Source organism: Amblyomma americanum, chromosome 5, assembly GCF_052857255.1.
Source record: "Amblyomma americanum isolate KBUSLIRL-KWMA chromosome 5, ASM5285725v1, whole genome shotgun sequence".
NCBI lineage: Eukaryota > Metazoa > Arthropoda > Arachnida > Ixodida > Ixodidae > Amblyomma > Amblyomma americanum.
Window position 1 is genome coordinate 139,655,586 of NC_135501.1, and position 25,748 is coordinate 139,681,333.

The 25,748-nt window shown below is 46.3% G+C and overlaps 1 protein-coding gene across 1 annotated transcript in view; it reads right to left on the reverse strand.

The window, feature by feature from the left end:
• The window catches only part of LOC144135085 (uncharacterized), a 942,878-nt gene that overhangs the window by 450,775 nt on the left and 466,355 nt on the right, over nucleotides 1-25,748 (reverse strand). The gene's annotated exons all lie outside the window — the stretch shown is intronic.

Sequence of the window (25,748 nt, forward strand, 5' to 3'; positions counted from 1 at the left end):
TTCTGAAAGGGCAAAACGACCTCCGGGCTGGTGCGAAGTGCCAGTACGTATAGTTTCAAGAAATAAAAAATTTCTTTTGTTGGTGAACTCGCCTAGTTCTTTGCTGGGCATGTTGAAAATCTGACGAGCAGCGCGCTCAGCATTGCCCTTGCTGTAAAAAATATAAAAAGTTTTCATGTGTTCTACATTTGTTCCTGTTCTTAATGGCAAGTTGATGGCCTGTCACGACAGGCGTCTTCTAGCCAGACTCAATGAAAAGACCACTGCTAAAGTTATATGTCATGTTGATGGCAGAATAGTTGTTTACCACAAAAGCAATGGTTGAAAACTGCTTTCAGATTTTTGACACGTTCCGTTCATGACTTAGTGACTTAGAATTGATAACAGGGATCCCTGCTAACAGCACGTTCAGGTTTTCACATCTGGAACATTTGTTTTGAGACCGGTAAATTTCTTTTGTGACTGCTCGACTTATTAGCCAGTCATGGAAGAGCCTGTTGCCTCTTTAGTGTGGTCAGTTAAAATTAATCAAGAAAAATATCAAGAGTGTGCATGAATACCATATTGTTCAGGTCATGTGTACATTTAGTACACATCAGTTTTGTCGCCCAAGAGATGAGGCCATCCACTGTAGGTATACCGTTCATAATGCCATGTGTAGGGGAATATTTTCTTAAAATTTTGTAAGGAAGCACGTGTGCGTCAACACTAAAAAGCCAATCAAGCAAAACACTTCTTGCATTCAGTGTGCACACAATTTTGTGAAGTCGAATCAATAGTGCTAAGCAGAGTGGGTGAGCTTTTTTCAGCTTGGAACAAACTATGGGGGGCTGTGCAAAACAAAGAAAGCAAGGCTGCAATAAGAACCACCAGAGGTATATTGATTGCCACTGCAGCGTCATTCAAAGGAGTTCGCTGTCACGTGGGAAATCTTACACTTTTAGCAATCTTTCAGGATTTTTGTATGTTAGATTTGCATTTATTTCTTTATATGTTCACGCAGCTTCTTCGTTTGCCATCTCCGCTGGCCAATTTCGTAGCACTATTTCCTGCCTTTCTACTGAAGAGGAACCAATCAACACGAGTTATCCCTCTTGTGTTTAGGTTTCGTAACTCTGTTTCTTGTTCCTTCGTGCTGCCTTTTTACCATGAAGTCGTCGCTTATCGGTGATTATCGTGAAAAGGAGTTGTTTGTAAGCTGGTGTGACTTCTAGAAACTGGCACATATGCGTTGCGGCGATAACGGATAACTTAAACACCTGACTTGCTTCCAGTTGTACACGGAAGAGGCGTAAATTCAAAACTCATTGGAAGTTATGTATTTTACTTTCGGCATGATGTGGGCAGTGGACAGACAAAATTACATCGACACAGTGACCGAAAGATATAGAAGGTAATTGGATTCCTGCTGTAGGTCGCAGAATCAGCTGTGCCACTGCTAGTTTTGCGGAAACGATTTCTTCAAAACTTGATTTTTTAAAAGTAACACTAATTCCTTTTAACACAAATTCGATTGTTTTGGCACACTGTGGTAGCGCGCATGCTCTTTTTGTTGCACATTTTTCAGATATTTTTGCAAAAATTACCACAGGGTGGATTATATTTTGAAGCCTAGTAGATTAACAGTAATTATACTACTCTAATATTATTGTTCAGCAAGTAACTGACTGCTCCATGTTTATTGTGCACGCTGCTGCTTTGCAAAGGCTCATGAAATCTAGATGTTCTGCACTGTGTCATTCGCATGGCGGACTGTGGACTCGATGTACATTCAGTCCTGCTGTGTAGCAGCTCTCAAGTTAGCATCAGCGCTTTTTACTTGTTTTGAGTGCTTTCTAAATGTGCACATGGCATGAGTGAGTATAAAGTAAGCTTTCAGAAGTCATTGCTGCTTTCGAATATACATAAACTACTTATTCTGTCACATTCTGATCATCAGAGAAAGAGCATATACGACAGTGTAGCTGATACACTGACTGAGACTTGGTTCGGTGTGTTTATGAAAGGTGAGGGGCAGTTGGAGGAGATTTAAACTCAGAGAATGGCCAACTGTTTTACACGAAAAAATGGCAACGCCATCCTCTACACATCACTCCCAGGTGTCCTTGGCACATGACCTTCTCAGCCCACCTCGGCTTGAGCAGCAAACAACGGCGAGCATTGCGGTGCGGGTGGACAGAAATTGCTACGTGCACTTGCACCACGTAGGGACGCACAGGGCGGTGTGCGCGATTACCAAGCAGCGGCAGGCATGGTGACGTGGATTGGACAGATGTGACTTCATGGCACGTGCTCCACAAAGCGTTGTGTATAGATGGGGGTCGCTGTGTGCGCATCGCCAGTATGGAGTTCGCGAGTTGCATGTGAAGGCTAACTTATTTTTCAGCCACAGCTCTGAAGGTTATCTTGTTTTCAAAGTTCTAAAACTGAGATAGGTGCTACTAATGGGCAGCTACAATCTCGAATTGCACAGAGGCTCCCATCTGTAATAGGCAAAAAGTTAACCATTAGAACTTAGTTTGTGGGCTTACTGCAGTCCAACACAAGTCAAGAATGAAGTGGCAGATGCCTGTCTGAGGAGGCCCTTTAGCCAATGTTATCGAAGGATTGTAATGACGTCGCAGTTAACCCCTATCACGGTAGTGTCAGAGGGGATTAAACTAAAGCGCCTTGCGAATAATCATGAATGTACTTTTATATTATGAGAATTGGTCGAAGCCATTGGCTGGAGGGCCTTCTTTGAGGATATCTACCACTTCATTCTCAAGATATCGACTGTAGTTACCATTATGTACCTGTATTTTGTCCGCTAACACTAATATTACAATGCTGCAAAAATTGCGGCTACCTCAGGCTGTTTTTTAGTACTAGTAGCAGGCTTTCATGAAAAGGCTGGTGTATTGCTAGGGCAACTTGAACCAGTTACGAAGGAAAGGAGTAGTTACTCACTAGCATTCGCCCAAGCGCTGGCATGCGGCCAGAAAAGAAATTGCTCTTCAGTCATATTTTATATGGTGTACCCTAACAATGAATATTTATGTTTTACATTTCTCCTTGGAAATAGAAGAGTAGGTGCCGTGAACTTAATTCTAAAGAAGACGATCCTCTTGGGTCTGCTCAATAAATTTTGCAGAAATTTTTCTTGACTATTGTGGAAATAATCAACACTGCCAACTTTATTGCGGAGTAAGCAGTTTCTCTTGCAGATTCTGATATTGTGCTCACTTTTTCAACCGGATTATTTAATTTATTGTACATAAAGTTAGAACTTCATGCACTCCTTGCATTTCCCTAATGCCTTTCCCAGGGCTACCGTGATCATGGCGCATCGAGGAATGGCACAAAAGCATGAAGTTGGTGAGCATCTAAACAGTGTTGAACAATTGAATCACATTCATATGCTGTCCGGCTCGTCAGCATCTTAAGAGTTTTCATGACTTTGGGTAATAAATTTAAAACACTGGAAAACGTGACAGCAAGGCTACTTATTAGTAGCCAGTGGCACGTATTTCGGCACAGAGTGGAATTGCTGCATTTTTAGTGAAGGTTAAACTTTTGATTTGCGCTATCACATATCTTTCTGCTGCACCTAATGAAAACTTAGTCCACAACCTATATTAGTCAATGATATCATGCATATGACATGAAACTTCTCTCTTTCTGCATTTTAAAAACTCAACACTGCCCATTTCAGGTGTACATATAAACTTCTACCATGCAGACACATCTGCGTATCATGCGGTTTCTGGATACCTGTATACTGCGGGGACCGTATGTCCATACCACGTTGATGTTCATATGGCTTCCGTATTGTACGGAAATCCACAAGTTTTCACATTATATGGAGCTCCATATAGATCCCATATAAAAATGGCAGTGGCATAGCTCGGCTATGCCAGGATATATGTAGCGAAATTAAGTGTGAAACTCCCCGGTTGGTCTTGTTCACATATTCCACAACGTATGAAGCTCAGGCAGAAACGTCCAGTATGACCTGTAGGTCCATGTTTGATTTCTGCACCGAGGCTATCCAAGGATTGAAGGGGTCGCGTCACTCTTACCCCTATTCTCTAGGCTAACGGCACGTTGTTTTTCGGTTTCTTCAGCCTACCGCTGAAGTCTCTTCGTCGCATTCCATAGTTCATCACGGGCCGTATTCAGTGAATCAGGACTCAGGTCTCTCCTCCGGCTGCTGTCGCTGCTGCTAGCAGTCGAGACGCCGGACATTAAACGTGCTTGTCTCGCGGCGGCATTTTCACGGCGGTCTTTAGCTTGTCGTTCGGAGCGCTGTTCGTCTGTTTCCTGGGCGATTCGTTTCCTATTCACCTCGTTCCGCTGTCGATTCCAGGCCTCCTCCAGCTTATGAGAATTTCCGCCGTCCATACTGTCGCCTGAACTGCGGTTGCGGCTCAAGTGAGCTCTCCTTTTCAATCCTGCGACACCTTATCACGCATGCGACGCAGCTGTCGTTGCGAGCGCAGGTGAGCGCAACGACGAAGAACGCGGCGTCACGTCCTACTAAGCGGTGGCGGCGGCCAGCGGCGCAGTGTGACGTCATGCCAGATGGCACGGCAAACACGCAAAGCATAAAGTCACTGGAACGGGAAAAGTACCGCAACCAGCCGCCATATTTGGTCCAGCGCCGCTTGCTGTGCACACTTATCTCTGCCCATAAGAGCAAGTGCTACGTAATGCTCCGGATTATCTGTGTTCCGGCGGCCGCGAGAAAGAAGCGAGTGGCCATTTATGGCGGCGAATGACCGCGTCACCGCGAAGAACGAATCGGGAACGCGCGCGCTCTGGACGGCCGGCGCGCGGCGAGAGAAAACGAACGCGGTACTTTTCCCGTTCCAGTGACTTTAGCGAAGCACACTAACCTTCCGCGGCGAGGCACGCGTTGTGGCGTCACGTGCCTGCATGGAGTACGGCCACGGCAAAATCGCGCGTTTGCGGCCAATAAATCTTTCGCTTTAATATGCAGTCCGCATTCCCATAAGCGCGCATAACCGGAACATGCGGAGTCCGTATATGCGTTTCTTTTTCCAGTTGGGCGGTTTCCCAAAAATCAGGAGGCTAAGTATGGTTGCGAGACAAGCAGTGTGTCTTGATGGAGAGGGGCTCACTTGTACACAACACTGTACAGATAATCTTGGAGGAGCAGAGCCCAACTAACAAGGTGGCTGGTGGAGTCCTTTGGTGGAGCCAGCAATTAGCTTGGTAGGCCACGACGAAAGAAAGCACGGGCAACGAGGCAGAGCAAAAATTTGACAAGTGTACACACAAGAGCGAGACATCTGCTCAGTAGAGTAGTTTTTCTCGGCAATGGAAAGAAGTCGGCTGACAAAAACCATGACGCGGTAGTGACCGTGGTCACTTAGGGCGAGCTTGGTGCCAATCCATTGTCCAGAAGCGTCGGTAAGCTTCTGCTGGAGCTGACGGATTGAAATGGCCTAAGATGGGCGACGTGGGGCACAGGTGGATGAGAGAAGAAGTGCGTTCTCTGTAGCAGGGCCCTAAATGAGTGGACGTGGAATTCCAGCTAAATATTTGATGAAACGGTAGACGTACGAGCACAGGCTGACAAATGTGCGCTCACCTTTAGACGGCCGTAGCAGAGGATCATCTCACGGCTCGAATTTTAGCGGGATCTGGGCGTACACTTATGGTGTCGAGCAGATGACCGACAGTTGTCAGTTGTCAGCGACCAAATTTACATTTCGAGGAGTTGAGCAGCTCCACCTGTGTGAACAACCCTGCTTGAATATGCGAGAGCCGATTGAGGTGCAGGCAAAGGAAGCCGAGGAAACCGCAACGTCATGTAGATGACAAAAACAGGAATACCCCTTAAAGCTGAAAAGAGTGCATAATGCGTTCGAGGGTAGTCTGCGCGTTGCACAAGCCGAACGCAATGACTAAGCTGGTATAAGCCGTCAGGCGTCCCGATGCCGGAATTGTCACGTTCCGTGTCATCGACGACGACTTGCCAGCACCCACACTGGAGATCGATGAAAGAAAAGTACTTGGCGCCGTGCAGCCAATTCAATGCGTGATCAATTCTAAGGCGGAGGAGAGATGTCATTCTGCATGCAGTTGAAGTGCCGGTAATCTAAGCAGACACGCACTCCCATCCTTCCTCTTAACAAGGACGACAGGTGCGGCCCAAGCGTCCGACAATGGTTCGATGATGTCTTTAGTAGGCCTGTTCTGCACATCCTGCTGTAAGATGTGGCGTTTTGCATTGAACACTGGATATGAACGTCTGTGTAGAGGAACAGCATCACCATTGTTTCTGCGATGCTTCGCAAAAGAGGCTCTAAAAAAGGGGCGATAATCAAAGTGGTAGATGTTACGTAAAGAGGATAGTAGATATCGCAGGTCGTGAGCTTCTTATGGTGAGAGATATGAAGCTGTTTTTTCGACGTACTTGTCGATTGGTGTGACCGTAGGCATGGGGCAGTGAGTAGAGAGCGAGACGCAGTTGGCTAGAGCCGATGTAACATATTCGGAGGCAGGGTAGAGCGTGGCGAGCATTATGCCTTGCAGGAGCGGCTGGACATAACGCACAAAAATTGAGGTCCTGAAAATACGCTTTGTTTGCAGACATTGTGACGAAGGTATTGGCGAGCGCAGTGGTGTGAGCCACAGGCATGCCAATGGCCGGAGAGGCGATAGAATCACCGCCGAGGACAGGTGGGACACCGTAAGAGGCGGCGTCGGGGGGAAGACTGACAAACTTGGCTGAAGAAAAAGGGGCCCAAGTGGTGGGCGGCGACTCTGCAGAAAGAGGAATATCAAGTTCAACGATACCTGTGGCGCAGCTGATGAGGGCGGAATGATCAGCAAAAGAAGACAAGGACAAGCATTGCGTCGTGAGGGCACTGATTCAGAACGTCGAACACCTGCTTGCAACTGCTCGTCAATTCTTCCTCTGCGACATCAGTGAAACATGTTACAGTTTTGACGACACTAGCCTCTCCTGAATATTCGCGATGCTGATGTTTATTGCCTCCTATTCTGAGTTTTCCTAATTTCATTAGCAGGACTGCTTATTTGAGGATGTTTCTTTTCAATGTTTTTTTATTTCATAAGTTGAAGCCTTAAAACCGCAAAAACAATTCACTGAGCTGCTTTTGCAGGGCATTACCGGTACCTTCTCGGTCTTGTGACCACGTATAGATAAGAGAAGAGGGTTTCTCAACATTCCCGCCGAGCAACAGCATTTGTCTAAGGGCGTTAAACGCGCCTAGATTAAACTGCCTAGCTCATGTTCGGGGGTAGCAGTGCTAACTTTTGCCTGGAACCTTACTCACTGTCCGCAGGCTATTATAAAAAAGATTTATACAAAATCAGTTTAGAGCGCCACATCAGTGTGGGGATGCTTTTAATCGGCGTTAATTTCTTTGAGAGGGATGCTGCATGCTTTTCAAAAGAATACAAATAACAAAATTGCACCAAGAATAAATCTGTGAATTAAAGCACATCAGCTGGTTTCTAATTTGACCGCTCTCAGATCAGGTGGTCAGTGTTGAGGGTTCCTCTCGGCACACGGCGGGCAGAACGTCCGACCACATCTGGTGTCTAGGTCATGCGATCCTATCCGCCCGGCATCTGATCGACAATCAGCCTACTTGCGTCCAACGACATCCATTGGACAACTCGTCGCCCATCGACACCGATGCGTCGCATGCCACTCTCACCGATAAAAATCCCTGCGCAGACTCGCCTGAGTGGTGTACTGCTAGCGGTGAGTTCTCCTATCAAGAAATTTATTTTTAAACCCCTGGTTGGCAAGATGGCTGCTTTTACTCTAATCGTTTTGTCTCTTAACACCCTCACGCTGAATGTTCAAGGTTTTCGCAACCCGGACAAGCAACGTGAGGTTGCTCCCTTTTGGCCGATGTCAGAAATTGACCTTTTTCCGCAGAAGTGCAATTTTCGAAACTGCCGTGATGTACACGAGTTTAGTGACCGGTTTTCTATTAAACGTTCTTTTCGTTTAGTTCTCGAAGTCAGACGAGGGATGGGCCGTGTTTCAGCGAAGCCTGTAGCTTGGTCTTCGCTGTGTCTACGACACAGAAGGTAGGGTCATTGCGCTGGACCTCTTTTACGGCCAGCGTAGGATCCGTGTTATCAATGTATACGTTCCTGGGGACCACTCGCAGACTAACGAATTCCTTGGCTCACCTTCGCCTTTACTTTTAGAAAGTCACCCATTTTTGCTCAGCAGAGATTTTAATTGCGTTCTTTGATTCCAACAGAGATGTGCGCTCGCTCGTCGAAGTGCGACATTCAACGACGCCCACTGTCTAGTTGCGGCACATTATCTTGCAGTTTAGACTGCGTGACGCATTGTTTCATTCGCTTTGAGACTCTTTTGAATACACTATCGCGTGTCAAAGAGTATGGCTTCCTCCTTCCGCGGCATAGCGACGGAGGCACTGCATCCCTCATGCGTCCAATCACAGCCGCCGAGGTGTTATTCGTCCTGCGCGGCATGTATGCACGCGCTTCTCCGGGCACTGACGGCATACCTGTGGAGTTTTACCGCACATGCTGGCTGCAAATGCTTCCTATGCTACTTAACACTCACAACAGCACTCTTGTTTGAGAATGCGTTATAGGCTCGTTTGGGAGATGTTAGAACGTGTGGTCCCCAAAGCCGAACATAGACTGTGGTGGGCAAAGCCACCTAGCTAGAGAACTATTGCGCTAATAAACACAGAATACAAATTATTGCAGCTCTTCTTGTTAAACGCATTACCACCTCCTCCCCAAACTTATTAGTCCCCAGCAAGCTTGCTGTCTTCCTGGGCGTAGTATCTGTAGCACACTAACCTTAGTTAGGGACCTCAATAAATGCACGAATACGCGTGGGGCCAGCGGCATCATGGTCACCGTGGATCAAAAGAAAGCGTACGATCGCTTAGAACACTCGTACCTGGAACGGATCCTTAGCTGCTACAACTTCCCGAGAACCTTCAGTGAGCTCTTTTGACTGCTGTACAGTAACACGACTTCCAACGCTCTCTTAAATGAGCTTGCTACGCCGTCCTTTGTGGTGACATGAGGAGTCAAGCAGGGTTGTACCCTTTCGGCGGTGCTCTTCATGCTCGCGATAGATCCTTTCCTGCAACGCGTGGAGGTCACGGCTTCAGTTCGTGGCTAGGCGAAGGTTACTGCATAAGCGGATGACGTCACCTTGCTCTTGCGTGATGCAGACAGCCTGGGGAGCTTTTCCCGTGTGCACAGCGAGTATGCCTCTCTCTCCAGTGGCAAGTTGAAGGAAAGTGAATGTCAGGCGCTCTGCTTGGGGAGTACGGCTGGCATGCTCCTGAGCGTACTTGCCAGCACGGAACACGTCACAATTTTGGGAGTCACGTTTTGGGTGAGTAGCGTCTCTCCACGCATGTGGCAGAGGATTGTTAGAGCAGTACAGAAGGAATTAGCTGCTGTCGCAACATTCCGCTAAGAAAGAGGGCGTACTTTTTGAAAAACGTATTTTGCAGCAACCCATGGTTTGCTGTACGCGTCGCACTGCGTTCTTCTTCAGTTGTGCGTGAACTACAGACATTGATGTTTGGCTGGTTCTGGGAGGGCCGAACCGAACTAGTTTTGTGAGCACGCCTCCACCTCGTCCGCAGCATCGGAGGATGGAGCATGCCATACATGGTAACGTTCTGCAGAGTTTTATTCGCCAAATGGACCATGCACCTTGTGGATCAGGCATAATATGTAGGTAGATCCCTGCTCGTGTTCTGGGTAGGAAGCCACCGTCGTTCTCTGGGGCCCCGTGTCCTTTGCAATAGCGCGCCCGCCGCAGTGACCCCTTTGTCGTACTAGGCTGCAGCAGCGCGCATGCACATACAGCTTGAGGAAGGGCTCCCAGAAGGGGCTTCGAGTGACATGACAGCATCGCGACTGTGCGAGACGCTTTGTCTTGCTGCGCTGCCACAGGACGCAGATCGAGTATAATCGCCAGACTCAAAGTTGCTGGACGTCTATTGCCCCACTTACACAATGCAGTCAGGGATTTCCGCTGGCGTGTCGAGTGGAGGGTACTGCTTACTAAATATAGGCTCCTACTGTTGGAAATCTTACCAGACGACAGGTGAGTTAATTGCGGTCACCTAGAAACTCAAGAGCATGCACTGGATGACTCCGTTGTGGCACGCACTTTCCGCCCGTTAGCTACGAGGCCATTCTCTGTACTGTCCTCCCGCACGGCGAGACCACGCTGGTGCTTTCGAGTGCTTGGTTGTGAGGTCAGTCGACTTCATTTTGTGGAAGAACAGAAATGTGGCCGTTTACACTCGGCGGCCGCTCCGACAAATATACCCCCTCCTTACACGACTGACAGTCTTGCTGTGAAGCTTCCTAGACTCCGAGCTGCTTACTCTGGGCGAGCAGGCTTTCCTGCTGAAATAGTCCACCCGCCACGTATACACGTCCATCACGGGAGGGTGGTGCTTGAAGCCGCACTTTAGAAGCGACATGCGTGTTATAGAGGACTTAGAATTATTTCCTTGCCCATTTGCATTATTTCTCACCCTTCCATTTTTCCCCTCTCCCTTTTTTCTTCATTTTATTTTTGCTCTCTCATTCGTATGAAGCGATTGTGACTAATACATTGTCAGAGGCCAGTGGACCACCCGCCATTCGGCTTTCCGTAGGCTGCTTGGCCGGAGCTCCACTGCAATCTGTATGTGAAGACTGGGATGCCATTTAATTTTTTGTCTTCGTGAATTTCAAACTCTCAGGCCTACAAAGTGCCTTAATTGAGTATAAATGTTTACATGTCCCAGTCACTCGATCAGGAAGCAGAGATCTTTAACTATCAGTTTGAAATTCAGTGTTGCTTAGTTTCTGGTCGCGCTGGAGAGCGGGTTCTTTGTTGTACCACGAGCATTGGATCTGCAAAACTCGTTTCAAGAGATATCTACCTCTTCTCTTGTACCTTAGTTGCTTGTATATGTTGAGTTCTAAAAACAATTTGCTGCTACGCAGCCACTGAGTGATACAGTTGATTATGGGCGCAAGGCAGCCCAAATAAAGAGTTGTGTTTAGTCTCATTTTCAGCTGTCTTTCTGCTCTGCGAACCACAGTCACCACTTCGTGACATCTCGTGGAGGTGCTCGGTGGCCGTCCATGTACTTTACAAAATCTTCAAGCCGCGGCACCAGCCCCCTGCGCTTCGCACCCGAGGACGAGGCAGCACTTAACCGACCCAGCTGACGTCTCCAGAGAGAGCAGCCTGACTTCTGGTCTCTGCCGATGCGCACCCAGCAACGCAAAGACCACCGCCGTGTCTTTTCGTTGCTCTTGTCACAGACGTCGACCCCGGTCGTCCTGCAGCAGCCGCGAATGCTGCCAACGTTCAGTGGCTCTCTAGGCGAAGACCCCGTGGAATGGTTCGACTAATATGAGCACGTTGCATCGTTCAACAGTTGGGATTATGCGACGAATTTAGGGCACGTCATTTTCTCAATGAAAGGCTTAGCATGAATGTGGTAGGAAAACCACCAGTCTTCGCTAAGGACATAGGGGCTATTAAAGAGAGAATATTTGAGGACAATCACCAGTGTAGTGAGGAAACAAAGAGCCAAACGACTCGTCGAGTCCAGGATTCAGCTTCTGAGCGACCCCATACACGGTTACGTAAAATAAATAAAGCGCATCTTTCGCCGCGCTGATTACATCAAGACTGAGGAAAAGAAAGTTCAGTTTTAATGAGCGGCCTCAAGGAACAACTCTTTACCAGCCTGATCCGCCAACCGCCGAATACATTCAGGAATTCATGAAAGAAGCCTTAACTATCAAGAAGAGCCTCGATGTCCAGACTATGGAGTTCAACTGCCCTGCTTATGCCCCTGCAATTCGTCCGGACACGATGACCACCACCAGGGAAAGCTTGCGGCAATTCATCCGTAAAATTGTTCGCGGGGAGCTACGACGACTGCGACAGTCCTCTGCACAGCTTCAAGCAACGATTCTCATGGATCTGGTGCGGGAAAAAGTGCAACAAGCACTTTGCATCCTGGCGGCCAAAGAACACCATGCCATAACCCACGCCGCTGCAGTACCCACTCCTCAGCCCCAACGACACCCGCTACGTACACTTCGAGATAAACGACTTGTTCCAGAACGCCACCTCCCTGCCCCCGCCAGCACAGCCTACGAACGAAGCTCAAGCGCCAGGAAATGCAACGCCTCGAGGTTTTTTTGACAACCGGCCGTTGTGCTTTCATTGCAGAAAGGCTGGTCATATTCTTCGTCACTGACCGTACCAAAATATTGCTCTTTGTCTATTTGCCGTTGACGCATCACGATCATGCTTCGGCCAACGCCCGCAAGAAATTTATGACTACCTGTGTCGAGAGGAGTATGCCCCGAACCACCTTTCGTGCTAACCATCGCAGTCAATCTCGCGGTTTGCGTCGCCACGCCGCAGCTACGCAGCCACGGTACGAGGAAGGTAACTCTGCCAACGTAGAGGAAACTAAATACAGAAACCTCTGGAGATGAGGTTGCTCAGGAACGAAACGCCGGAGATCCTCCAACGGCATTGCCAAACGAAGACGCTGCCCCCAAAAAGTCTACGCCGCATACAATGACAATCTCGACTACGGCGCGAATCTCCTTCAAGACAACGCTTACACTGAGAAAAGCTTCGACTACACGCCCTACCCAGGATTACTATACCCGACAAAGTTGGGACTCGACACCCAGTGCGACGTGCAACGTAAAAACCAGGACATCCGACATCGACGTGGTTATCGATGGCCGGGAAGTTACCACTCTAGATGGCACAGGAGCCGATTACTCGGTGATGAATGGGACATTCGCGGCGTAGCTTAGGAAAGTCAAGACCGCTTGGAGTGACTCAAAAAATCGTCCTTAAGGCGCCACCTCATTGCGCCATCAGGACGATGCACAGTGCGAGTGACTTTCAAAGGGCATACCTATCCTGCGACCTTCAATGAGCTGCGGCAATGTTGCCGTGATGTGATGTTGGGCATGGATTTCCTTAATGAGCATCAGGCGATCATCGACCAGCGAACCAAACTGATCACGCTTTCGACAGACGAGGCCATTCTTTCGATAAGAACTCAACAAAATCACGTTTCCCTCAGTGTGCGTCCGACCCTGTTAAAGCGTAATCGTCACCGTAGGCACCAAGAAAGCCAACAACACTGAAGCCATCATAGTGAGGAATAAGCAGTTGGTTTTAGACCAGCAGCGCAAGAGGCATCGCACACTTACGCAATGGCCATGATGATTTACTGTTGACTAAGTTCAGCGAATAATACTTCCGCATTAACAGAGTAACGATGACTGCTTTCTTCGATGAAATATCTAACGTACGAGACTCCTTCGCTCTCTGACCTATCCCCAGAAGATTCGCCTGACCAAGAGAAGTCGCCCACTTTCGACATCAGCCCTGACATCAACAAACAAGACCAAGTTCGCAATCTCCTTCAAAGCTACAGCGAGTGTTTTTCGTCTTTGCCGAAGTCCCGCAAGCGCCGATTGCCAACCATCGCATTAAAACCTACCAGCACGCCCGACCACCTCGCCGAAGCCCCTTACCGTGTGCCGGCGCGTGAACACGCCATCCCGGACCAAGTGAAAGAAATGCTTCGCGACGACGTCCACCCGCCATCATAGATCTCATGGGTGGAACCGTGTGTTCTAGTGAGATAGAACAACGGCGCACTTCGATTCTGCGTTGATTGCCGCCGCTTGAACAACATAACATACCCTTCACCCGCATCGACGACACACTGGACTTGCTCTGCAACGCCAAGAATTTCTCATCGATGACTTTCAAGAGCGACAAGTGGAAAATTGACGTCGTTTAAAGAGACCGAGAGAAGACCACATTCATCACCCCGGATGGCTTTTCGACTTGAGGATGATGCCAACTGGTCCCTGTTCCGCACGATCAAAGTTTTAGCGAGTAATGGATACAGTGCTAGCAGGCCTGAAGTGGCAAATCTCTCCGGTATATTTATATGACATGGCTGTCTTCGCCTCGAACTATGACGAGCACCTGGAAAGGTTTCCAACTGTGCTAGATGCCATAAAGTTGTCCGGTCTTACCTTGAAAGCAGAGAAGTACCAATTAAACTTGAAGAGCTGCTGTTTCTAGGCCACATGGGTTAGCAACGAGGGGGTATGCCCAGAACCGAAGAAAACATCTGCGTTCGAAGTATCCATCGCCGGCTGATAAGAAAGCTGTGCGCTGATAGCTCATGCTGTGCGCGTATTACCCACGATTTGTCCTGAAGTTTTTTCATATCACTGAGACTCTGACCAACCGCACAAAAGAAGAAGTGCCATTTAAATAGGAATGGCTCCAACTGGAAGCCTTCAAGGAACTTCAGCGTCGTTTTCAGTCCCCACCAATCCTCGCACACTTAGATGAACAAACCGGGACTGAAATTCATACAGACGCAAGCAGCGCCGACCTAGGCGCCGTCCTCGTTCAGAAAACTGATTGGCAGGAGAATGTAGTCTTATAAGCTAGCCGTTCGCTTTCTAAGGCCGAGGAGAACTATTAGCCAATTGAGAAGGAGTGCCTTGCCATCATCTGGGCAACGTCGAAATTCCGCCACTACTTGTACGGACGATCTTTAAATGTGGTCAGCTACCACAACGTACTGCGTTGGCTAGCCAGTTCCAAGCACCCCTCCGTCCACCTCGCTCGATGGTGCCTGAAACTCCTGTAGTTTGACGTCACCGTCGTTTACAAGTCCAGACGCAAGCACTCTGACGCTGACTGCCTGTCACGAGCCCCTGTAGACGCACCGCCGCCAGTGACGATGAGGACGCCTTCCAGGGACCCATCAGCCCCCGCTTTTTTGCACAGCAGCAATGCTTGGACCCAGACCTAAAACGCATAATCATGCACTTGGAAAGTGAGCTTGCTTCTACTACTACCTGGTCTAAGCAAGGATTGTCTTAGTTCTGTGTACAGAATAACTTGCTCGTTAAGAAGAACTTCGCAGTGAGGGGCCTACCTCTTTGTTGTACCTGCATGTGTGCTTAAAGAAATTCTTCAGGCTTCACACGACGAGCCGACAGCTGGAGATCTCGGGTTTTCTTGCACCTTCTACCGAATTCAAGACAAGTATTACTACCTCTGACTGTCTGCCGATGTAACACATGTGAAAACCCGCCGAGGTGGTCATGGACGAAAGACCCGTCTCACCCGACCAGCAGGATTTCTGACCCCAATTGAACCCCAACCAAAGCGTTTTCAGCAGATCGGCATGGACATGCTTGGCTCTTTCCCTGAGTGGACATCAGGAAGTATGTTAATCATCATAGCGACCGACTACCTGACAAGTTACACCGATGCAAAAGTCCTACCGAGCGACAAGCAGAAGTCGCTAAAATTTCCGCAGGGTGCATTTTTATGTGGCACGGCGCTCACGAAGTGCTCATCACGGACAGAGGTAGAGCATTCACGTCGGAACTGCCGCAAGCCACCCTGCGATACATCCAAACCAGCCACCGGAGGTCAACTGCATACCATCCGCAGATTAACGGACTGATCGAGCGCCTGATCACAGCGATCGCAGATATGCTCGCAGTGTATGTAGATGCCGAACATAAGAACTGGGACGCCATTCTCTCTTTCGTCGTCTTCGCCTACAACACTGCGGTGCAGGAGACCACCCGGATGACGCCTTTAAGGTTCGTCCATGGCAGGGAGGCCACGACCACGCTAGACGCCATGCTACCCAACGTTAGCAAACAAGAGAACTTCGACGTCGCCGCCTACCTCCAATGCGGAGAACAACGAAGACTGGCCCGATAACGGATAAAAGACCAGCAGCAGACCGGCACCAGACGCTACAACCTACGAAGACGCAACGCGAACTACAAGCAAACAGACAATCTGGGTTTTTAGGTGCCCATTCGCCGACGAGGATTTAGTGAAAAGCTTTCGCATCGCTATTTCGGCCCGTAAAAGTTTCTTCCTCGGCTACGGAAACCGGACTACGCAGTCGTCGTACTTGACAAAAGTACTGCATCCCAGCGACGCCTTGTACACACTAGAAGTTGTCTATGCCATCCGTTTAAAACCCTATTACGAGCGTTAAAAATTAAGGACGCTGTATTTCAACATACCGTGTTTATTTGGCACAATCCGTTTTGTTTCTAATCGCCTTATGTTTAAAGCATCGGCTCGATGCTTCTTTGAGAGGGAAAAACTGCTGCGAACCATTGCAGTGTTTTGATAGCGTTGTTTATTGCCTTTGGGCATAAGGGATGTTAGGAAGAAAAGAGAAAAAAAAGTAATGAAAAGAGTGGGTTGGTGTTAAAGGATTAAATATGTGTCGATCTAATGAAGGCGACGAGGGAGCGGTGACGTGGCCCCTGCGTCCTTTGTAATTCTTGTTCGTTCTTCTATGCTGCCGCCACACCGCTTTATTACTTTGTGCATGCACGACGCGGCTACATTTACCTCGATTGTTCGCATCCAGGCGGAGCCGATTCTGCCTTCTTCCAGAGTCTTCTAGTAACTTTGCGCGCTTTATCTCAAAAATTTGCTATCAGGAATAAATTGAGTACGGCCGCGAGCAGCAGGCATTCTGTCCGATGACCACCGAGCGTGCTTGTTGCTACGCCACCGCTGAGTGATTCCACCCATTATAAGCGCAAGTGAACACAAATAAAGAGTTTTACTTAAACGCCATTATAGCTGTCTTACTGCTCTCCAGATCGCAGTAAGCACTTCCTGACATTATTCTAGTCCAGACAGGATGAGCGACTTCAGGCGAGTAATTTCAGGTGCGGTTATTTGTGACGTACGCGGCATTTCAGAAATCCAAGAGATCGGCTGTCTGATATGACGTCACTGATATGCGCCAGGAAAGATCACTGCTTAAGGATACGCCATGATATTTATAACATTGTATAAGTTCAATAGCAGCACTGAGAATACCGTAGTTGAAAACATGGGGCTGTTGGCGGCGACGAATGGAGACAAGTTTGCATTTGTTACTATATAACTTCATGAGCCATTGGTCTCAGCATCGATGAACGCGATTAAAACAATTTTGAAGAGCTGCTTGATGGGACATGTTAGTAAAGTTATTGTGCGACAGATGACGGAATCGTAGGCAAACATGCGAATGTTATATGTTAGATGCGCTAAGAAGTCGTTATTATAGAGGACAAACAGCAGTGGACCAAGCACAGAGCCTTGTGGGACGCCTGATGTTAAAGAGAGGAAGGTAGAAGTTTGGTTTTTAAGGACAAAAAACTGGGAGCGGTTTGTCAGAAATTCCTTGATCGCAGCAAGAATGTTAGGATGTAAATTTAGCTGCCCTAGCTTTAGTGAAAAAATGCGTCAGGTACGGAATCAGAGGCTTTTGAAAAATCTAGGAAAATGGCATCAGTTTGGATAGTGCGATCAAGATTAGTGTGCGAGCATGAACGAAAACTGTGAGATTAATCCATCTCACAATCGCAAGAAAAGCCCTTACAGAAACTATGCTGAGAAGGATAAGAATAGCTTGTTACTACCCTGATGGTTCATAATTTTCGAGTAAATGATATGTTCTATAATTTTACAGGGGCACTGGTTACAAAAAATGTGGCTGATAAGAGGAAATTGCTTGTCACATGATTTGTGCACTAGAATGACATTGCCCACTTTCCAGTGATCAGGTAGGATACCTCCAGTAAGGGACTGTGTGAACAACAGTGACAGGTATTCCACAGTGTTTTACTCAGTCTGTTTAAAATTCGAATTGATTTCGTAGATGCCAACTGATGAGAGCTTTATGTTATCTATTAGTGTCAATATACCATCATAAGAAAAGGACGGACAAGGTAAGGAGGGGAGTACTGTAGTAGGCGTTGAAGGCGGTAACGCGCCAGCTTCGACACGAAAAAAGAAGCATTAAAACTTCTGCACGCTTCAGCAAGATTTGTGCGCTGGAACGACATTCCTCACTTTCCAGTCAACCGGTAGGCTTCCTGCAGCATGGGATTGCGTGGGCAACAATGGCAGGTATTCAACAGTGATGTACCTAGTCTTTTTAAAAGTTTCTAATTGATTTCTTCGATGCCAATTGATGACGAGAGCTTCATGGTATCTATTCGAGTCAAAACATCATAATAAGAGAACGACAGACATGGTAAAGTTGGGAGTACTGTAGTAGGTGGTAACGCGCCAGCTTCGGCCGTAAAAAAAGTAGCATTAAAAAAGTTCAGCACGATTCAGCAAAACTTGTGCACTGGAAAGAGATTCCCCACTTTCCAGTCAACCGGTACGATTCCTGCAGCAAGGGATGCCGACTGATGATGAAAGCTTCATGTTTTCTATTAGAGTCAGAATACCATCATAAAAAAGGACCGACATGATAAAGAGGGCTGTACTCAAGTAGAAGGTAACGTGCCAGCTTCGTCAGGAAAAATGGAGCATTAAATGTTCAGCACGATTCAGCAAGATTTGTGCAATGGAACGAAATTCCAGATTTTCCAGTCCACCGGTACCATTGCTGCCGCATGGAATTGTGTGAGCATCAATGAGAGGTATTCAACAGTGACGCAATTTGTCTTTTTAGAGTTTCAATTTGATTCTTTCGATCCCAACAGATGACGAGAGCTTTATGTTTTGTGTTAGCGTCAAAATTTTATCATAAGAGAACGACAGATATGGTTAAGGGGGAATACTGTAATATACGGTTATGGCGGTAACGCGACTACTTCGTCAGGAAGAAAAGAAGCATAATTAGGTTCAGCACCATTCAGCAACATTTGTGTACTAGAACGACATTCCCCACTTTCCACCCAACCGCTAGGCTTTCTGAAGCCAGGGATTGTGTGAGCAACAATGAAAGGTATTCAACAGTAATGTACTTAGTCTTTTTAGCAGTTTCTAATTGTTTCTCTCGGGGCGAACTGATGACGAGAACCTCAAGTTTTCTATTAGACTCAAAATATCATAATAAGAGGAAAGACATCGTAAAGGTGGGAGTACAGTAGTAGGCGGCGAAGGCGGTATCGCGCCAGCTTTGTCAGGAAAAAGCATTAAAAGTTCAGAACAATTCATCAAGATTCAACAAGATTTGGGCACTGCAGCGACATTCCCCACTTTTCGGTCAACGGGTAGGCTTCCTGCAGCAAGGGATAGTGTGAGCAACAATGACAGATATTCTACAGTGATGTACTTTGTCTTTTTAGCAGTTCTGAATTGATTTCGTCGATGCCAACTGATGCCGAGAGCTTCGAGTTTGCTATTAGAGTCAGTATACAATCATAAGAAAAGGACAGACATGTTGAAGAGTGGCGTGCAGTAGTAGGCGGTTAAGGCGGCAAGGTGCCAGCTTCGTCAGAAAAAAAGAATCTTCAAGAAGTTCAGCACGATTCAGAAAGTTGTCTGAACTGGAAGGACATTCCCCACTTTCCAGTCAACCGGTAAGCTTCCTGCAGCAAGGGGTTGTCTGAGCAACAATATCATGCATTCAACAGTGATGTACTTAGACATTTAAACAGTTTCAAAGTGATTTCTTCGATGCCAACTAATGACGAGAGGTTCATGCATTCTTTTAGATTCAAAAGACCGTCATTAGAGAAGAACAGACATAGTAAAGAAGGGAGTACAGTAGTATGTGGTGAAGGCGCAATAAGCCAGATTCATCAGGAGAAAAAGAAGCATTAAAAAGTTCAGCACGATTCATCAAGATTTGAGCACTGGAACGACGTTCCCCACTTTCCAGTCAGCCGGTAGGCTTCCTGCCGCAAGGGATTGTGTGAGCAACAATGAAAAGTATATAACAGCGATGTACCTTGTCTCTTTAACAGCTTCGAATAGATTTTCTTCAATGCCAACTGATGACGAGAGCTGCATGTTTTCTCTGAGATTCAAAATACCATCATAAGAGAAGCACAGACATGGTAAAGAGGAGAGTAAAGTAGTAGACAGTGGAGGCGGCAACGCGCCCGCTTCGTCAGGAAAAAAGAAGCATTAAAAACTTCAGCACAATTCAGAAAGATTTGTGCACTGGAACGCCATTGCCCACTTTCCAGTCAACCGGTAGGCTTCCTGCTGCAATGGATTGTGTGAGCGACAATGACAGGTATTAAACAGTGATGCACTTAGTTTTTTAGCGCCTGCGAATTTTTTTCTATGATTGCAACAGATGACGAGAGGTTCGCGTTTTCTAATAAAGTCAAACTAACATCATAAGAGGACAGACATGGCACAGAGGTGGGTACAGTAGTAGGCCGCAACGCGCCAACTTCGTCAGGAAAAAAAGAAGGATTAAAAAGTTCAGCAAGATTCAGCACAAATAAACAAGATTTGTGCATTGGAACGACACTCCTTACTTTCCACTCAACAGGTAGGCTTCCTGCAGCAATTCGTTGTGTGAGCAACAATGTCAGATGTTTAAAAGAGATGTACTTAGCCTTCTAAACATTTTCAAAGTGATTTCTTTGATGCCAAGTGATGACGAGGACTTCATGTTTTATATTAGAGTCAAAATGCTATCATAAGAGAAGGACGGACATGGTAACGGGTGGTAAAGTAGCATGCAGTGAAGGCGCTAAAGCGCCAGGTTCGCCAGGAAAAAGAGAAGCGTTAAAATGTCCTGCACGATTCAGCACAATTCAGCAAGACCTGTGCACTGAAACAAAATTCCCCATTTTGCAGTCAGCCGATATGCTTCCTGCAGCAAGGAATTATCTATGCAACAATGTCAAATATTCAACAGTAATGTACTAAGCCTTTTAACAGTTTCGTATTGATTTCTTCGATGCCAACTGATGACGAGGACTTCATGTTTTCTATTAATGTCAAAATGCCATCATATGAGGACAGACTGGGTACAGAGGAGAGTACAGTAGTAGGCGGTGAAGGCGGTATCGCGCCAGCTTCGTCAGAAAAAAATCATAAAAAGTTCAGTACAAGTCACCACGATTTGTGCACTGAACGACTTTCTCCAATTACCAGTCAACCAGTGGGCTTCCTGCAGCAAGGAGTTTTCTGAGCAAAAATGACAGGTATTCAACAGTGATGCGCTTAGTTTTTTTAAAAGTTTCGAATTGATTTCCTTAACGCCAGCAAATGACGAGAGCTTCATGTTTTCTATTAGTGTCAAAAATCCATCACAAGAGAAGGACAGACAAGGTAAAGGGAGTTTAGAGTATTAGGCGGTGAGGGCGGTAATGCGATAGCTTCGTCAGGAAATATAAGCATTAAACAGTTCTGCACAATTCAGCAAGTTTTGTGCACTAGGACGACATTCCCCACTCTCCATTTAACCGGCAGGCTACCTGCAGCAAGGGATTGTGAGCAACTATGTCAGGCATTCAACAGTGATGTACTCAGTCTTCTTAGTAGTTTCGATGTGATTTCTTCCATGCCAACTCACGGCGAGAGCTTCATGCTTTCTAATTGGGACAAAATACCATCATATGAGAAGGACAGACATGGTGAAGAGGGAAGTACTGTAGTAGCCGGTGAAGGTGGCAATGCACTAGCTTCGTCAGGAAAAAAAGAAGCATTAAGAATCTCAGCACGATTCAGCAAGATTCATGAAGATTTGTGCACTGGAACGACGTTCCCCACTTTCCAGTCAACCGGTAGGCTTTCTACAGCAGGGAATTATGTGAGCAACAATGACAGGCATTCAAGAGTGATGCACTTAGTTTTTTAACAGTTTATAATTGATTTACTTGATGGTAACTAATGACGAGAGCTTCATGCTTTCTATTAGAGTCAAAATATTATCATAAGGGAAGGACAGATATGGTGAAGAGGGGGGAGTACAGTAGTAGGCGATGAAGGCGGCAACGCGCCAGCTTCGTCAAGAAAAAAGAAGCATTAAATGTTCAGCACAATTCAGCAAGGTTTGTGAACTAGAACGACATTCCCCGCTCTGCAGTCAACCGGTAGGCTTTCAGCAGCAAGGGGTTGTGCCAGCAAAAATTTCAGGTGTTAAAAAGTGATGTACTTAGACCTTTATACAGTTTCGAAGTGATTTCTTCGATATCTATTGATGACGAGAGCTTCATGTTTTCTATTAGATTCAAAATACCATCATAAGAGGACAGACAAGGTATAAGGGAGATTACAGTATTAGGCGGTGAAGGCGGTAACGCGCCAGATTCGTCAGGAAAAAATGAAGCATTAGAAAGTTCAGCACGATACTGCACGCTTCAGCAAGATTTGTCCACTGGATCGACTGTCCTCACTGTCAATTCAGCCGGCAGGCTTCCTGCACCAAGCAATTCTGTGAGCAACAATGACAGGGATTCAACAGTGATTCATTTAGTTTTTTAACAGTTTCGATTTGATTTCCTAGATGCCAACTGATGACGAGAGCTTCATGTTTTCTATTAGAGTAAAATACCTGCATAAGAGGAGAGACATGGTAAAGAGGAGAGTACAGCAGTAGGCGGTGAAGGCTCAACGCGCGAGCTTCGTCAGGAAAAAAAGAAAGATAAAAAGTTCAGCACGACTCAGCACGATATAGCAAGATTTGTGCACTTGAACGACATTCCCCACATTCTAGTTATCAAGGTAGGCTTCCTTCAGCAAGGGATTGTGTGAGAAACCACGACCGGTATTCAACGATGATGCACTTAGTTTTTTAGCATTCTCGAATTGAGTTACTTGATGCCAACTGACCGCGAGAGCTTCATGTTTTCTATTAGAGTAATAATACCATCATAAGAGCACAGACATGGTAAAGAGGAGAGTACAGTAGTAGACGGTGTTTGCGCAATGCTCCAGCTTCGTCAGGAAAAACACAAGCATTAAAAAGTTCAGCACGATTACGCATGATTAAGCAAGAATTGTGCACTGGAACCACATTCCTCACATTCCAGTCAACCATGAGGATTCCTGCAGCTAGGGATTGCTTGAACCACAATGTCAGGTATTAAAAAGTGATGTACTTAGAACTTTAAACAGTTTCGAAGTGATTTCTACGATGCCAACTAATGATGAGAGCTTCATGTTATCTATTAGATTCTAAATAGCATCATAAGCGAAGAACAGACAAGGTAATGAGAGTACAGTAGTCGGCGGGGATGAAGACAATGCGCAGCTTCGTCAGGAAAAAAGCATTAAATGTTGAGCACGATTCAGCACGATTCATCTAAATTTGTGCAATAGAACGACATTCCCCACATTCCAGTCAGCAGGTAGGCTTCCTGCATCAATGAATTGTCTGAACAACAATGACAGGTATTCAACAGGTATGGACTTTAATAGTTTCGAAGCACTTTTTAAATACCAATTCACGTCGAGAGGTTCATGCTTTCTACGAGAGTCACAATACCATTATAAGAGGACAGACATAGTAAAGAGGGGAGTACAGTAGTAGGCGGTGAAGGCGGCAGCTTCATCAGGAAAAAAGAATCATTAAATCTTCAGCACGACTCAGCAAGGTTTTTGCACTGGTGCGACATTCCTTACTTTCCTAAGAACCGGCAGGCTTCCTGCAGCAAGGCATTGTGCGAACAATGACAGGTATTCAGCAGTGATGTACTAAGTCTTCTTAGCAGTTTATAATTGTTTCCGTCGGTGCCAATTGATGACGAGAACTTCATGTTTTCCATTAGACTCAAAACACCATAATAATTGGACAGACATAGTAAAGGTGGGAATACAGTAGTAGGCGGCGAAGGCGGTATTGCGCCAGCTTCGTAAGGAAAAAACATTGAAACGTTTACCACAATTCGTCACGATTTGTGCAATGGAACGACTTTCCCCACTTTCCAGTCAACCGATAGGATTCATGCAGCAAGGGACTGTGTAAGCAACAATGTCAGATATTCAACAGTGACGTACTTAGTCTTTTTAATAGTTTCGAAGTGATTTCGTCGATGCCAGCTCACGGCGAGAGCCTCATGGTTTCTAGTAAAGCAAAAATACCATCGTAAGAGAACGACCGACACGGTAAAGAGGTGAGTACAGTAGTAGGCGGCAACGCGCCAGCTTCGCCAGGAAAAAAAGCATTAAATAATTTCAGCACAATTCAGCAAGAGTTCTGCACTAGAACGACTTTCCGCACTGTCCAGTCAACCGGTAGGATTCCTGCATCAAGGAATTGTGTGAGAAACCATGTCAGGTATTCAAAATTGATGTACTTAGACTTTTAAACAGTTTTGAAATGATTTCGTCGAAGCCAGATGACGACGAGAGCTTCGTGTTTTCTATGAGATTCAAAATAACATAAGAGAAGAACAGAAATGTAAAGAGGGGAGTACAGTAGTAGAGAGTGAAGGCGGCAACGCACCAGCTTTGTAAGGAATAAGAGAAGCATTTAAAAATTCAGCACGATTCAGCAGGATTTGTGCACTGGGACGACATTACACACTTTCAAGTCTACCGGTAGGCTTCCTAATGCTAGAGAATGTGTGAGCAACAATCACAGGTATTCAACAGTGATGCACATAGATTTTAACAGTTTTAAATTGATTTCTTCGATGCAAACTAATGACGAGATCTTCATGTTTTCTATTAGACTCAACATACCATCAAAAGAGAAGAACATAAATGATAAAGAAGGGAGTACAGTAGTACGCGGTGAAGGCGGCAATGCGCCAGCTTCGTCAGGATAAAAAGCATTAAAAGTTCAGCACGATTCAGTGCGATTAAACAAGATTTGTGCACTGGAATGACGTTCCCCACTTTCCAGTCAACCGGTAGGATTTCTGCAGCAAGGTATTGTGTGAACAACATTGACTGGTATTCAACAGTGTTGTACTTAGCCTTTTTATCAATTTTGAATTGATTTCCTAGATGCCAACTGATGACGAGAGCTTCATGTTTTCTATTAGAGTAAAGATACCATCATAACAGAACGACCTACATAGTGAAAATGTGGGCGCAGTAGGAGGCGGTGAAGGCGGCAATTCGCCAGCCTATTCAGAACAAAAAGAACCATTAAATATTTCAGAATGATTCAACACGATTCAGCAAGGTTTGAGCAGTAGAACAGTCCCCACTATCCAGTCAAACCGTACGCTTCCTGCAGCAAGGGATTGTGTGAGCAAAAAAGACTGGTATTCAACAGTGATGCGCTTAGCATCTTTAGCAGTTTCGAATTGTTTCCGTCGTTGCCAACTGATGACAACTTCATGTTTCCTATTAGATTTAAATATCATCATAAGAGATGACACATGGTAAAAAGGGGAGTACAGTAGTTGGCGCTGAAGGCGCCAATGCGCAAGCTTCTTCAGGAAAAAAAAGCATTTAAAAGTTCAGAATGATTGAGCACCATTAGACAAGATTTGTGTACTGGAACGACAATCGACACTTTCAATTCAATCGGTAGGTTTCCTGCAGCCAGGGATTGTGTGAGCAACAATGAATGGTATTCAGCAGTTAAGCGCTTAGTCTATTTAGCAGTTTCAAATTATTTCAGCCGGTGCCAACTGATGAGTCAAAATGCCATCATAACAGGACAGACACGGTAAACAGGAGAGTACAGTAGTAGGTGGAGAAGGCGGCAACGCAGCAGCTTCGTCAGGAAAAAAGGAAGCAATAAAAGTTCAGCACAATTCACCAAGATTTGTACACTGGAATGACATTGCCCACTTTCCAGTAAGCCGGTAGGCTTCCTGCAGCAAGGTATTGCGTGAGCAACAATGACAGGTAATAAGCAGTGATGTACTTAGTCTTTTAAGTTGTTTCCAAGTGATTTCGTCGATGCCAACTCACGCCGAGAGCCTAATGCTTTGTATTAGGGTCAAAACGCCATCAAAAGAGGACA